A 15,382-nucleotide genomic window follows, 5' to 3' on the forward strand; every position below is an offset into this window, starting at 1 on the left:
GGGGGAAGCAGGGGGAAATGGGTAGGGCCCGGGCACTGCACGTGCTCAGAGAAAAAAAAAATAATAAATAAATCTGAGCTATTGGAGAGCTTATCCGCAAATTGGGAGCTGTTGGGACAACACCCATGTGTGGCTGACTCATCCTGCTTGTCCTAGGAGAAGGACAAATTTCTCCCTGTCCCTGTGGGCTCTATATCCCTGAGCAGGAGGCACATGTGAGGCCAGTGCAGCATTCTTTTCTTGCATAATTAAGACTAGCCTTACTGGGTCAGACCAATGGTCCATCAAGCCCAATAGCCCGTTCTCACGGTGGCCAATCCAGGTCACTAGTACCTGGCCAAAACCCAAAGAGTAGCAACATTCCATTCAGAATCCTAAAGAACAGCAAGATTCTGGAATCCCAAAGTGTAACAAAAGATTCCAGAATTTGAAGTAGTCACAACATTCCATGCTACCAATCCAGGGCAAGCAGTGGCTTCCCCCATGTCTTTCTCAATAACAGACTATGGACTTTTCCTTCAGGAAGTTGTCCAAACCTTTTGTAAAACCAACTACGCTATCTGCTCTGACCACATCCACTGGCAACGCGTTCCAGAGCTTAACTATTCTCTGAGTGAAAAAAAAAATTTCCTCCTATTGGTTTTAAGAGTATTTTTCCCTGTAACTTCATCGAGTGTCCCCTAGTCTTTGTCATTTTTGTTGATCGTGCAGGGCTGGCTTTAGCACAGGTGGTGCCCCAGCAATTCCCTCGATGGCCAGCGTAGCGTCCCCTCTGGAACACTGAGCAAAGCAGTGCCCCTCCGAAAGCACTCCTGCCCCCCTGAAGCAACAATACTCTATACAAGCACACAACTTTGGGATGTGAGATCTTTTAATGCATCCAGAGAAAAGATGTTGCAGTGGATTGGACTGGAGTCGGACAAACATGATCTGTGAGTGCAATGAATGGTCTCACAGTTCCAGTATGGCTGCTAGAACTCTGTGATCAGTGGGATGTTCTTTTCTGTCTTAAAAGCAAGAGCTGGCACCATTTTATTCGGAGGCGTTAAGGGTGAACGGAAGGTCCTGAGAACATGCACAGGTTGAATGTCGCATTCTAACATGCCCTGAAGGAGGATAGCCACTCACTGAAGTTAGAGAATGTGACTTCTGTGTGGAAATATGAAGTCTGATTTCCTCAGGGGGGGGCGGGAACCCCCACCGATCACTCAAAATTTTCATAAATGGTAACTGAATTCCTTTGGGGGTGTCATAATGTTCCATTATATTTTTAAACCAGTACGAAAGTTATTTTTACACATAGGTAAAGTGAGGTCATAGATTTTCACTGAGGTTTTCAGAATGTGCCCAAATAAAGCACTTTAGAAATCAAGGACCGAACAGCTCTGGGAACTGGCAGGGATCCAACAGGGCTGCAGGGCCCTTCTAATGCTGTTCTCCCTCTTTCCTGGCGTCTTGTGTTGTCCCCACGACATACCACAAAAAAAGCCACATCACAGAATCTTGGTTCATTGTACATAGTACCTTGAAAGACAAGAGGGTGTCCTAGAGCATTCCTAAGCTCTAGTCTTATGCTTGTAAAACCTCTTGTGACTTCCCGTCATTCCTCCCTGCAGAGGCCTTGATGAGTCTGGGACGGATTCCTGGAGCAGTGAGACCACAGCAGCCCTTCTGAGTGCACTGCCTTGACTCGGTGGCCTTGTCATATGTGACACAGCACAGAACCATGAGGATGGCCAACTGTCTTTTTAAAAAAATATTTGTAAAAGGTTCATGTTTCAGTCAGAGCAAAGTCCTGCATTCCCTCTTTTCTTAGGATCTTCTAATGCTTTTCCACATTTTACTTTTGTCTTTTTTTTCTTGTATAATATCTCTGTCTCCCTTTTACATTTCCTCGCACATAACCACAAAAGAATTGCCACACTGGGACAGACCTAGAATCCTGTTTCTAAAAGTGGTCAACCCAGATCCCAGGTACCTAGCTAGATCCCAAGTAATGAAACATATTTTATGCTGCTTATCCTAAGAATAAGCAGTGGAGTCCCCCAAGCCATTTCAATAGTGGCCTACGGACTTCCCTTTTAGGAATTTAGCCAAAACTTTTTTTAAACCCCGCTAAGCTAACTGATTTCACGGCATTCTCCAGCCTCAAATATTTTGTCCAATTTGTTTTAAATCTACTAGTTAGTAGCTTCATCGCATGCCCCCTAGTCCTAGAATTTTTGGAAAGAATAAACAATCAATTCACATCTACCCTTTCCACTCCACTCAGTATTTTATAGACTTCTATCACATCATCCCGGAGCTGTCTCTTCTGCAAGCTGAGGAGCACTAGCCGCTTTACCTCTTTCTCTAATCCTCATATACAGATTCAGATAACTTTGAGTCTCTTTTACTAAAATGTGTTAAAACATGTGCAGACCTTCCCCCACCTCCCCACCCCCAATTCTATATACTGTGTGCAAAGTTGCTTGAGCAAATCTGTGCACATTGCAGATTTGTGCCCGCAACGTAATTGTTTAACAAACCAATCAGTGCCAATAATTGCCAATTAAACAAACAATTATTGACACTAATTAGAATTTACCACACAACATTCTAAGTGTATTCTATAAAGCCCTTTGTGCTTCCTATTTCAGAGACGCTAAGGGCTAGATCCTGTTAATGACACCTACAATGTCAATCACGCTTTAGGCATCTCTAACAGAATTGCGCCTACATTGTAGGTATCTCTAATGTAGGTCAAAGTTTACCGAGCCTACAATGTAGAGATGCCTACCTTAAAAAAAATCCACCCCCATTCTGCCCCTAACCACACCTACATGGGGTGACGGGACTAAAGCGCGCCAGACAATCACGCGCGGACAAAGGAGCTCAAATGCACGCAGGACGTCAGCGCGCCGGATTAAAAGTTCAATTTAAAGCGCTCCGAGGGGTTGTGTGTAAATTCTACCACATGGATCTCATAAGGGGGACGTGTCCAGGCATAGGCGTCAGCCCCCAGAAATTGGCGGTCAGAGTCAGTTCTGGCTGTACTCCCCACACACACACCTCAGCAGCCACCGCGCAGCGTCGTTGCAGAACGAAGGCCTGCACGGTGTTCTGCCGGAAGATTTACAGTTACAGTGATCACGGAAGATAGGTGGGGGAGTCGGGAAGTAGAGAAACAGGTCGTGCCACCCGATCCTGCTGGGGCTAGGGTGGAGCCTTTCGGCCCCCCCCCCCACCCCACCAAATGACAAAGCGTTCCACTGCTTACAGGATGTATCCAGGGGAGGAGCATGGGCATTCTTAAAAGGGTTCTGGGTAAAACCAGGATTTGCAGGATCTCCAGGATCCGAGTCTGGGTAAAACCAGGATTTGCAGGATCTCCAGGATCCTCATAGACTTGTATTGAGATCCTGGTAAAATTGCAGGATTTCCCGGATTTTCCAGGATCCTAGTCCACTTTAACAGCAGACCTCCTCTTGTTTTGATTGTTTTACCGCGGTTCCTCTTAAAAGTTAGACACACTATTATAGAAAATGCCTGCAGTGGTGTAGTAAAGGGAAGGGGGTCCGCCCTGGGCAGTCTTCCTCAGAGCGTTGGCACCCCTCCTGCAGCATTTGACCACGCCCCTTCCCTTGCCCTCGCGTCGGCTTTGGCGCTCTATGATGTCACTTCCAGGACCCGCGCCGAAGCCGACACGAGCTGCTTGTGCAGATGATTAAAAAAAAAAAGTACAGGGAACGGGATGGGAGAGGGGGGGGGGGCGCGTCACCGCACCGGGTGCCGCTCACCCCCACTACGACACTGTACGCCCGATCCGTGCACAACAGACACAGGCGTCTAGGCTTGTTTTCAACGGCATAAATGCCTATAGGTTAGTCGTGCAGACGAGCGCTAAAAGTGATTCTGTAAAGTCCACTTTACTCCGGCGGCGGTTTGTAGAGTAGCTCTAAGCATTGATTTTTTTTTTTTGTGCTGATATTATAGGCGACATATGTAGAATTTACCCTTTTAACACGGGATTTCCCCACGTACTAAACCCATTTTTAGCTCAGCAGTAAAATAAGCTTTTTCTTTTCTTTTTCTCTTTTTTTTTGCAGGTCCTGCGCTATTTTGTCCAGTAGTGTAAAGGCACTTCCAAAAGACTAATGCAGGAGCCCTTCGTGCTTCCTACTTCATAGACGCAAAGGGCTAGATCCTGCTCATGACACCTACCATGTCAATCACGCTTTAGGCATCTCTAACAGAATCGCGCCTACATTGTAGGCCTCTCTAGTGTAGGTCAAAGTTTACCACGCCAGATTCTATTAGAGATGCCTACCTTAAAAAAAAACCCACCCCCCAATCTGCCCCTAACTATGCCTACAGGGGGTGACGGGACTAAAGCGCGCCAATCACGCGTGGACAAAGAAGCTCAGACAGATGCACACAGGACGTCAGCGTGCTGGATTAAAAGTTAAATTTAAAGTGCTCCGAGAGGTTGTGTGTTTGTGGGGAAGCCCCCCCCCCCCCAGTTTACTTAGAAGTTGGCGCTTAATTTTCCCCTCCTGAACCCCCCAACGGCAGCGCCAACACTTCTAAGTAATCTGGGGGGAACAGTTCCCCCCCACTCCCCTCCTTTGGAATGCTTTAAATCAGGGATCTCAAAGTCCCTCCTTGTGGGCCGCAATCCAGTCGGGTTTTCAGGATTTCCCCAATGACTTTGCATTGAAAGCAGTGCATGCACATAGATCTCATGCATATTCATTGGGGAAATCCTGAAAACCCGACTGGATTGCGGCCCTCGAGGAGGGACTTTGAGACCCCTGATCTATACCCTTCTATCCCCTTTTCCTTCCTTTATTTGAAGTAATATCCTAAAGCTTTCCACCTGGAATATCATTTGTTACACCCTGAATCATCTGTCTAAATGGATCACAACTTCTGAATTCTCCAGAACAAATCTTCCACTAGGCCTTGATGGCCACTATCCGCACTTCTGAAGATACGATGTCAGAGATACCAAGTTATTCAGTTCCAGGTTGGAGACTTTATGGCAGGTTCTGGTTTTGGACTTAATCCCAAAGCACTGTGGGATTTGTAGTGCCTAATCCTAGGGTTACCAAACATCCGGGGAAAACCCGGAAATGTCCTCTTTTTAGAGGACTGTCTGGGCTCCTGGAGGGATTTCCAAAACCCGGAAGTTTGTCCGGGTTTTGGAAGTCCTGAGCTCGGAGGCCGTGTCTGGAAGCCTTTGCGCACGCACGGACGTCACCGTGACGCCATCATATACACACGTGCACGCGTGTGACATCATTATGTCCACTTCCATGCATGCGCGAAGGCTTCCAAATGCGGCCTTCGAGCTTGGGGAGGTTCGTGTAGGGGCAGGGCTGGGGGAGGAACGGGGCAGAGCTGGAAGTGGAACGGGGCGGGACTGGGGGGGGGGGGCAAGGCGTCCTCGTTTTTTCCAAAGAGGAAATCTGGCAACTCTACCTAATCCTGCACATTGAAATCGGCGCTACAAGTCTCATAATGCACCAGAATGGCATGGTCAGAAATCCAGGCCTGTCCCAAAATCTCTGGCCTGGAACCGGGTAACCTGGCATCTCCGTGACGCGCTTGATCTAAGTTCTGGTGCCCAGCTCAGGCAGGCTGAGCGCCTTTTTCATGATTTCCCTGGACTAAGTGAAATAATAGAACCTCATTAGTCAGTCCAAGTAGATTGATTTTTTTTTTTTTTTGTAGCTTTGCACTAGGTGTCAGGTCAGAAGCGCGCCGGGACAAAGGCGCGCCCAGACAATTGAGCGCAGCCGCCGCGCCACTCTAAATTAATGTTTTTAGGGCTCCGACGGGGGAGCGTGGTGGGGGAACCCCCCCCACTTTACTTAATAAACATCGCGCCGCGTTGTGGGGGCGTTGTGGGGGGTGTGGGGGGTTGTAACCCCCCACATTTTACTGAAAACTAAACTTTTTCCCTGTTTTTAGGGAAAAAGTTCAGTTTACAGTAAAATGTGGAGGGTTACAACCCCCCAAACCCCCCACAACACAGGCGCGATGTCTATTAAGTAAACTGGGGGGGGGGGTTCCCCAACAAAACCCCCGTCGGAGCCCCTAAAAACAGTAATTTAGAGCGGCGCGGCGGCGTGTGCTGCGCTCAATTGTCGGCGTGCGCTTTTGTCTTTCGCGCCATTGTCTATGAACCTTTGCACTAACTAGTTGTGAGTTTCTTGTAGTCATTATCACAGCTAGTGCCGTTCTAGAGTTCTTCCTCTTCTTGGGAGGAGCAGTCCCTTCCTTGCCTCTTGTACCGCACAAGGTGGTGTGATTATGAAACACTCTGCAGACGCTCCCATTCTAATTACAAAGAGAAGGCTTGTGCAATTCCTCTAGGGCATGGTGCGCTTACATTTTGCCTCACCTAGTGTAATGACTCGTTTCTCCTGCTCTGCCCAGGAGAAGTCCTGACATCAGCCAGAGCATAGTCTAATGTACAAGGCGCTGCATGACCTGGCGTGGGAAGCGTTTCATGACATTCCGTCTCTACCTCCCACCTGTGCGCGCAATGAAGATGTATTAGCAGTGAGTAGAGCTGCCTATATATATATATATATATATTTAAAACTATATGGCATGCTATCGGGTTAGAATTAAAGATGGGGGAAATAACTATGCTGTATTTACGCTCTTACAATATGGACTGTTAAGTGCATTATTATTTCTCATGATAGGGAAGTGCCCAAGATGGTTACACCGACAAGAGCACGCAGGACAATTGCGCCCCATCAAAAGCGCGCACCGCCAAGTGTGCGCAGGACGCGCACAGGACGCGCCGTCAATTGCACTAGTGTAAGGAAGTGAATATTTTAAGTGTAGTGGGGGGACCCCCCTCATAAAGACAATATAGTATCCGCTGTATGGAACGCAATTGACGGTGCACCATTTGACAGGGCGCGATTGACGTGCAATTGTCCTGTCTGCATTTGTTGGGTCATGGTCCAAACCATATCAAAGGCATCTATAAGAGGTTTTAGTCCTCCCCGGTATAACTTTTATCAGACACACATTCACTTGTTTCTAAATAGACAATCGTGGCCCGATTCCGTGTACGGAGCCTAGAAAACGGGCTCTAAGCGCGAGTCTACAAAAGTTGCGTGCCACTTATAGAATCATGTTTAGCGCCACCTAAGTGCCGCTATGGTTCACAACTTTTAGGCGCGCCCACTTGCGCCAGGGTTCCCTTGGCCTAAACGTCTGCGCCTGAGTTGTGCGCACGTCAGCACATAAGTCGGAAAACTTGCACACAACTTGAAAGAACGCCCAGGATCCTCTCCCCTAACCATGCCCCCCCCTTTTTCAGACGCACGCGCTCAATCTGACATAACGTTGAGGGCAGTGCGCTTGCCAGGTTGTGCGCATGTTTCAATTAACTCCAATTAGCATCAATTATGAGGCATTAATTGCCAATTATCAGTGCCGATTAGGCCTGTTAATTAAGTTGTGCGCATATATCGGCTACACGCACCGATGTATGCGTGCAACTTTAGGTGCCTTAGATAGAATTCAGGCCGCAATGCAAAGATAATCCACTTCCTGTTCAGTAAGACTGGCTTTAGCACTTCTGGTGCCCTATATGAATGGTACACTCCATGGTTCCAGGGGTGGTGGTAGAGAGAGTACTTCCTCAGGGTTTTAGGTAGAAGCATCCCCTCCCCAGCAGTGAAGGTGCTCTGGTTTCCCTGGTGGGGGAGGGGAGAGTTCCCTCTAGAGCAGTGGTCTCAAACTCAAACCCTCTGCAGGGCCACATTTTGGATTTGTAGGTACTTGGAGGGCTGCATAAAAAAATAGTTAATGTCTTATTAAAGATATGACAATTTTGCATGAGGTAAAACTCTTTATAGTTTATAAATCTCCCCCCCCCCCCATGGCCTGCGTGTTCCCCCCCCCTTTTCTTTGCAGCGTCCTCCAGCTTCCCCCCCTGGCCTCCTCGTCTTAGTTTCAGCTAATTACCGCATCCTGCAGAGAGGATCGCTGGTGCTGTAGCGTTCCTTGCAGGCTGCCATCGGCCTCCGCAGCACGTTCCCTCTGTCACGGTGCCGCCCCTCCTCTGACGTCAGGGGCAGGATCGCGGCAGAGGGAACATGCTGCTGAGGACGACAGCAGTCTGCAAGAATGGCTACAGCACCGGCAATCCTCTCTGCAAGCTGCGGCAATTATCTGAAGGTAAGCGCGGGAGGCTAGGGGGGAAGCTGGAGGACACTGCAACAAGCGGGCAGCACTAGTACAGACCGCGGGCCGCATGTGGCCCCCAGGCCGCGAGTTTGACACCACTGCTCTAGAGCCTGCAGCTAGCAATGCCACCACATTCCTGTAATGGCAGTGCCTTGTGTGTCACACTAAAAGCCATCCCCGCTTTGTATTTGAAACTTGCACATACAGAAGTGTGTGAGTGTGCCAAGGCAGGTGGGGAAGGGAGTTACCTCGAAGAGGAGTGTGTTTAATTAAATTTTACTGGCTACACCCCTGAATAACATCTTCCTTACAATGGGGCTGTAAATTCCAGTCCTGTGAGTTGTCTGCTTTTGAAAAGTCAGTTTCTTAACACTGCAGCGGCAGTACAAAAGATTATTTGATTCTCTCAGCGTCAGCCTACATGGTGAACCACATCCCATAACAACCTTAATGCGGACACTTAGAACATAAGAACATATGAATTGCCATCTCCGAATCAGACCCTAGGACAGGTCCATCAAGTCCGGCGATCCGCACACGCGGAGGCCCCACCAGGTGTACCCTGGCATAGTTTTGGCCCCCATATCACTCTACGCTTCTCATAAGGAGATGCGAATCTAGTTTACCCTTACCCGTATCACTCTATGCCACTCATAAGCGTTGGAAACTTCGGCATCACGCAAATTATCTTCTTGTCTACATCACCCTGCTTTTCTCTGGCATTGGAATTTTTTCCGTTTCTTCCCTCTGAGTTCCTTGAAAAAGACCACGAAACATGGCCCATGTCGGGACCTTCTAACAAATTTAAGTTAAGTAGGATTTCTTTATCCTTCCTGCCATTGAAAAATTTAGTCAGATATTTCAGAAGAACGCCTTATTTTCAACACTTAATAGCCAGACACAGTGATGGGACGGTGGGTTCGGCTATAGGAGCTTCGGCTCTTGGTCGGACTACACATATTCTGAGTGTATGCCTAAGTGTCCTTTACAGTAACTGAATCTTCTTCTAAAAATAAGTTTGTGACCTCTCTTCTGAGAAGTCTTCTTTCTGTGTTACTCATAAGGAGATGTACATCTAGCTTACCCTTAAATCCTAGAACGGTGGATTTTTACCCCCAATTCTATAAAGTGCATGACCTGCTGATGTAAGTGCTTAACTTATGAAATTAAATAATAGGCTAAATTGGCTCCGATAATTAGCATTCAACACCTTCTAATTGGCACTAATTGTAATTAATTGAAAGTTAGGTGCCCAATTTAATAGGCATGATTCTAAAACAATTAGATGCCTAGTACAAAGCGCATGGTTAAAAGTGGGTGTGGTTAGGGAGAAGATCTTAGTAGGCATGTTTTTGAGTTAGGAAGTGTTGGGCAGACATTTAGACTAGAGAATGACGCGGGGACCATTGACCGCGGTAAATCAGCAGTAACGGGGACATTTGCAACCGGTTTACCGCAGGAATGGGGAGAAGACCCTTTCACCGCCCCGTGGAAGCGGTGAAAAGTCTTGCTCCTTTGGTAAAAAAATTGCGCCCGTGTCAGACTCAGCATCTCCTCCCCAGCTCCTCTGGGGCCTATTTTACCTTCAGGAGCCAGCCATGCCACGATGAAGACAGAAGGAACCCAAAATCAAAGCCTGAGACCAATGTGATTTGAATAATAAAATTACCAGACAACAAAAGGTAGAAAAAAAATTTATTTTATATTTTGTGATTAGAATATTTCAGATTTGAAATATGTATCCTGCTAGAGCTGGTATTAGATATAACTGGGGACTACAAAGCCCAAGCTGTGCTTCTTTAACTTCCAGCTGGCTTAGGGCTCTCTCTCTGACCAGGGGGCAGTTGCCCTAGTTGCTCTCCCCTAACACTATTCCTGCCATGTGTGACTGAAGTATTCTGTTAGCTTGATTTTTCTGTAGCATTCTGTAGTAATTTGGTTTGTTCAGTTTTCACGATAGTGGAGGGGATATTTGTGAAAGGGAGGGGAGACAGGGGTTTTGTTGATCCTTGCTCGGTATTACAGTATTTGTGTTTATAAAATGACAATTGTACAGAATAGTCTCTTTTTTTCCTTTAATAAAATAAGTTCAGTATAAAATCATAACCATTCGAGGCTTGTGCGGGTGGGATCTGATAGTTTGCAGGGCAGGGATGGGGACGGGGCAGGGACGGGGACGAGCTCATGGGGACAGGGTGGGAATGGTGATAATTTTTTTCCCCGTGTCATTCTCTAATTTAGACCAAGAAAACCCTGGAATAGATAGGGTGTGCCTAAAGGTTAGAAAGGTCAGGGACTCATTTTCAAAAAAACATAGACATCCAAATGATGGCATAAACCGGCCCTTGGACGTTTTACTAGTCAACACGTCCAATTGGGCACAAAGGTGTAGTAAGGGGGGCGCTTCACCCCGGGCACTGTCCTTTGCCCGCCCCCCCCCCGCTTCGTCTCCGCCCTATACTTCCACGCATGTGCGCTACTTCCCTTCTCCCCCCGTACTTCTGTAATGTTCCTGACGTGAGCAGCAACCCTCAACCTGCTCTTGTGCCAGCCTCGGCTTTTCCTCTCATGTGATTTCCTGGATCCACGCCTAGGAAGTGACGTTGGAGGAAGAGGCGACGCTGGTGCACCAGCAGGTTGGGAGTTGGGTGCTCATACCAAGAACGTTGCAAAGGTATGGTGGAAGGAATCGGCACGTATACGGCAGGAGGGGGCGGGGAAGGAGTGTGTGGAGGTGTGGGTTTGGAGAAGAGGGCAAGGACGGGTGCCCATGCCATACGACGCACTATGCCACTGAGTGGGCATTTTCAAAATTGACTTTTTAGAAGTCTTTTTGGTCGTTTTGTCTCCCGTGTGACTAAATCTTAAGGGGTCATGTTAGAGGCATGTTTTGGACAGGATTAGGGTGGGATTAGCATTTGGACATTTTACAGCGATAACATTTTACAAAATGTCCAGGGCACAATTTGGACGTTTTGGGCTAGACCTTTTTTAAAACAAAAAGGTACCCAAACTGACCAGATGACCACTGGAGAGATGAAAATATGGTCCCCACACCTCCAAATATTTGCATGAAATAGAACATATCTGTCTCTATGACAGATGTCTCGGGCCAGCATTGGGTTTCCCTCTGATGTCACTTCCTGGCCTCATGACCCGGAAGTGATTCAGAGGTTGAACAAGGTCGGCGCGAGCAACAGGCAGAAGTTGCTTGCGCTGGTGAAGATCTATAGAGGTAGGGGGTGGGGGGAGGGATGGTGTGAGCGGGGTGGGGCAGGGTGGAGAGGTGCTGGTGCCCTTACGACGCCACTGCTTCTGAAGTGTATTGCTACTCCTAGACTATAGTTCATATTTTGTAGCTCAAGTACTGTATCATCATTACTGGAGCTAATGTTTATATTTCCATCAAAGCTGCTCTGAATTAACTTTGTAGAATGCGGTCAGTGTTGGATATATTAACTTTTGTTATCTCAATCTATCTTGCTTTAAGCAAGGAAGCCTCAGCCCCACCACTCCACCGCTGTATATCTTGTAACTGCGGGAAGAATTATGTGGTGCCTCAACTTTGGCTGTCCCTTCTAATGTTTCTAAAGTGCTGATGTGCCATTATTTATAATAAATACTCCATAAATATCTCAAATATAACGGTTAATAAAGATAAGGTGTTTAAATTCTTCCCGCAGTTACAAGATATACAGCGGTGGAGTGGTGGGGCTGAGGCTTCCTTGCTAAAAGCAAGATAGATTGAGATAACAAAAGTTAATATATCCAACACTGACCGCATTCTATTGAGATACTAATATATGGTGGTTGGAACAATTTTTTAAAGCCATATAATATATGCTTTAAGCTGAATTAACTTTGGTCATTAGTTAGCAGTATAGAAGCTTTAAATAAACAACAAACAATAAAGTCTATAAACCAGACACACTAATGGCACCTAAATTTAGACATCAGCTTATAGAGTTGCCTTATAAGTTTGTACTTGAGACAATGGAATATATGCTCACAGGGAGCATCGATGGGATTTGAACCCTGGCTGTCCTGGTTCTCAGCTGAGTGACCATTGATTCTTGTGACTGTGAAATAACTTACCCATGGGGGAAAAAGTGTTTCAAACTCTTACTATCGTACGCGATATCAGGAAAAGCCAGATATGTTTCCAATAGTAACAGTGACTTTAGTATCAGGCATTTTCTGTTTGCCAGTTCCCTGTCTGCCACTAGTATTTAATTAAAACAGGATTCACAAAGCAAAGCTAAACCTTATGGCAGGAGTTTTATGATCTGCTCTAATCCTCAGCTCGTTTTTACCTCCCTCTAGTGGTAGATCTGGACATCTGCAGTCTGCAAATATTTTCCTTACTATTTTCACTCTGGCCTGATCCACAACAGAGCTCCTGGATAAATAATCCTCCTTGGAAGGGACTGTGGGATGACAAGAAATTAAGAACTTCCCAAACTGGGAGTCAGGACCTCGAATGGGGCCAAAAAACCCATGTTTGGGGTCGCAACCTGGCGAAACTTTCCATAGTTACGTTAGTCTGTGCTTCCAGGGGTCACACAATTTTATCTGGCTGCTGTCATGGGGTCATGGCCACAAAAAGATTGAGGAGCACTGGATTAAGGCAACAGAGGCTTGACAAGGAGCCCCTTGTTGTTGGTTTTTTTTAATCTGGTGCCAGTTGGACTGCATGCATGCATGCATTGAAGGTTTTTTACTGGTGTTCTGATCCAACCTGTCTTCTTAAAAGTCTTTTTCTTGGTAAATAACTGGGACAATAATGATAGTAGAGACAGTCACTTTGGCAAAGGCAGTAAGAAAACAATATTTACAAAGTCTTCTTATTTTTGTATCCTGTATCCTCTCTTTAGGTTTATCAAGAGTGTAAGCAAGTAGCATACATATAAGAACATAAGAATTGCTGTTGCTGGGTCAGACCAGTGGTCCATCGTGCCCAGCCGTCCGCTCACACGGTGGCCCTTGGGTCAAAGACCAGGGCCCTAACTGAGACTAGCCTTACCTGCATATGTTCTGGTTCAGCAGGAACTTGTCTAACTATGTCTTGAATCCATGGAGGGTGTTTTCCCCTATAACAACCTCGGAAGAGCGTTCCAGATTTCCACCACTCTCTGAGTGAAGAAGAACTTCCTAACGTTTGTACGGGATCTATCCCCTTTTAACTTTATAATAATAATAATAATAATAATAATTTTATTTCTTATATACCGCCAAAGCCATAGTAGTTTGAGGTGGTTTACAATGAAGAAGGACTGGACAATCAGCGAAATGTTACATTGGTACAATCAGAGAAACTAGGTACCGGAGAAAATGGTACAATCAGAGAAAATTGGAGCAATCAGGGAAAATGGTACAATCGGCGAAAGATGGAGCAATCAGAGAAAGGTACAATCAGAGTGAAAAAGCATTAGACTCTTAAATCTAGGCAAATGAATGGCAGGCCTTTTTTAAGCTCATAAATTAAGAAAGCTTTTCAGCTGAAAAGTTATACTCCTAGGTACAGCTGAACATAGGGCACAAATCTAGGAGGCTAATTTAGGAGCATAAATTTTGCAGCTCAGCTTTTTTCAAATTTAGTAGAGTCTCTAGGTGTCATTGCTAGCATCCATCAGCCAAGAAAGGTCTTGCTTCGGCAATTTACTGCATTTCTTTGAAGGTGGGAATAAACATGTGGATAATGAATTTCCAGCTGTAACACCATTACTGAAGCTCAAGTATTGTAACACCTTTTCCGAAGCTCATGCATTGTAACACCTTTACTAAAGCTCAAGTATTCTCCTTTACCAAAGCTCAAGTATTGTAACACCTTTACCGAAGCTCATGCATTGTAACACCTTTACTAAAGAGCACGCAGCCAGATAGAAGGTCTGTCTTTGGCTGTTAGCCACTCAGCAGATGAAAATCAGCTTGGCTGGCTTAAGTGCGAGTCACCGACCTTTGCCCTGGATTTTCAATGCCAGAAACCTCAACATTGAATATTCGGGATCACCGCCAACTGCTGGAAGCAGCTGGGCTGCCTCCCATGGTTGAGTATCAGGCCCTGAAGTATTTCATTCTACTTGCCATTCTTAATTGGTGCCACTAGAGGGCCTCAGTGCATGGATCTTTGCATTTCTCTGCATCTTTTTCACACTACATCTGTACCTAGTTTTCTGCATTTATACAGTATGTTTATATACACATGCACATGTTACTATCAAGGAGTTCTGCGATTGCATAGACAAGAAATAGGCAGACTGAGACATCAACCACCCTGTATATGAATAAAACTGTACTCATTTTTCATGCATACTGTACATTTTTGCCTGCTTTATAAGTGAAGGTGTTCTCAGGGTGGAGATAGTTTGGGAAAAGCAACAAGACTTGCGGTTCTGCATTTTTGAAATTACATGTTTCGGACAGAAAAAAGTATCGGAGAAAAAGCGGGTGCACGTTTCTTCAGATACTTTTCAAAGAGAAAGTGGGTTTATGATCTTAATGATGTGGAAGCTGATGCATTGCTTTTCTCCTTTTATACCCCCCCCCCTGCACGCTTAGCAAGAGGGGGTGGGGAAGGAGCGGATGTTGGGATAGAGAAAAGGAAGGGTCAGGGGCACTGCCATCCCGGCCACCTCTCATCCTCGCTATGCCATTGATTGCATGCACTGGCAGATTTAGCGTATGAGGCCTTCCTGCCTGCAAAATAGGCAGTGATAAGGGCTCACTAAGGGCACGGATCGGATCCAATCCGTGAGCAATCCGATCCATGTCTGGGGGGGGGGGGGCTGATTCACGAATCGCCCTCATGCAAATGAGGGCGATCAGAATCATGCCCCCAACTGAGCGCCCAGATTGCTCTATAGCGATCCTGACGCTTGTGCAGACCATCTATAGATGGTCTGCACATGCTTAAAGAGCAACAACCTTTTTTTTTTAAGTCTTCTTTTACTTTTAACCTTTTTAAACTTTTGCGAGCCCATTGTTTTAACCCGCAGGTTAAAACTACAGGCTCGCACTGCGGGGGAAGGCTGGGGCAGAAGTAGGGCAGCGCTCTGGGAAGAGCGAGCAGGAGATGCAGTCAAAAAGCAGTGAACGACTGGTCCCCAGCAGTCGCTTGTTTGCTGATCGGTTGGTGTTGTGGTTTTGGCCCAGCTGGGGTTGGCCCAGTTGGTGCTGTGGTTTT

The sequence above is a fragment of the Geotrypetes seraphini genome, chromosome 8 (genome assembly GCF_902459505.1).
Source record: "Geotrypetes seraphini chromosome 8, aGeoSer1.1, whole genome shotgun sequence".
NCBI lineage: Eukaryota > Metazoa > Chordata > Amphibia > Gymnophiona > Dermophiidae > Geotrypetes > Geotrypetes seraphini.